The following is a 1,433-nucleotide window of genomic DNA, read 5'->3' on the forward strand; positions in this document are numbered from 1 at the left end:
GTATAAGCTCTGAAGTGAAAACTACCTGACAGCCCACTTACATCATCAGCAACTTATTCTCAAACTAAGAAAGTGCAGATTACCCATGTTTGTGTATTGTTTCTGTGCCTCCAGAGATTGATACATCATCTGTAATGCAATGTTGTGACACAGAGTTTCACATCAAAGTCCTTTGTACAGTATCACTGGGCAATTGGACATTGGGCCTAGTTTCTCTTAATTTTTCCTTTTTATTTCTCCGCCTGTGTCTAAATTGACTCGAATCTCTCTTATTTCCTTCTCATTCCCTCTAACCTGCTACACTTAAGTTCATTTGGTGAGTTATTGGCCATTGGAAGAAAAGTTTATAGGTTGCAAATCCCCCATAAAACTTGCTGTTCACAGTTCCAGAAATTTGTGTTTGCTAGCACTAACATGATATTTTCTTCATATGAGGTCCTCCTGCCAAATGCCCAGCCTCATCAATCCCTGGCACTCACTCACGGGGAAGTGCCTGGACATTGTTTGGCTAACTGCCCGGTCTTCCGCTCCCCTGCCATTGGTCATCTATCTCACTCAATGCCAATTGCATTGCCAACTGGAAAGCAGGCAGGCTCTTCACTATTTCAAAGCTATTCTTAACTGTCAACCAAACAATTATCTTGCTCTGATCTCCATAACATGATATGGCATCAGAGTATTAAAAGGTCTCTTTTTTAATGCCCCCTATAATTGTTCTCCTAGTTTGCTTTCAGTGATGTCAAGAGATTAATTTTGAGTTATTGTCCATTGGCAGCGCCAGCCCAGGTTCAGTATCTGACAGGATAGAAAGTGGTACCTGCAATGAGTTTGGGATTCAGGCTGTAGATAACAATTCTCAGTCAAAGAGTTACTTAGTGCTCACTGCTACTAACGGCAATGATGCTGCTTTAAAATGGAGCCATGAGTACCTTACACTGAAAATAAAAAGCCACAGCAGAAATGTCCCTCTGAGATTTACTCAAACTCCAAATGCACATTACCACATCTCCAGGACTGAGTCATCAGTCCTCCAACTGGCAATGTGAAGACTGAATATTATTGATGTTTTCTTCATCCTGTCACCAACCTCCATGTATTTGCGTTGAGTTCTGTGTTGACCACAAAAACCTATTAAGCATGGGAAGGTCACTGCAAAAAGCTTTTTTACAAAGCAGGGGGAGTTTTGATTACTTGCTTAGTACATCAGAACAAGATTAGCAAAAGCACATTAGTACATTCTGTGCACTCACAGTGTTGCAGCTAGTCGCGATTCTGCTTAAAGTTGAGAACCCCAGCACACCAAAAGGTGTTACTTTTGATACATAAGGAGCCTCCATAACCCTCTGTGAGTAAAAGTACCACATTACACAACAGTACTGAGTAGGAGAAGAAACAAAACTGATCCAATAACACTCCTAGATAACAAGGTGTAG

This window comes from Rhincodon typus, chromosome 26, assembly GCF_021869965.1.
Source record: "Rhincodon typus isolate 14 chromosome 26, sRhiTyp1.1, whole genome shotgun sequence".
NCBI classification, from domain to species: Eukaryota; Metazoa; Chordata; class Chondrichthyes; order Orectolobiformes; family Rhincodontidae; genus Rhincodon; species Rhincodon typus.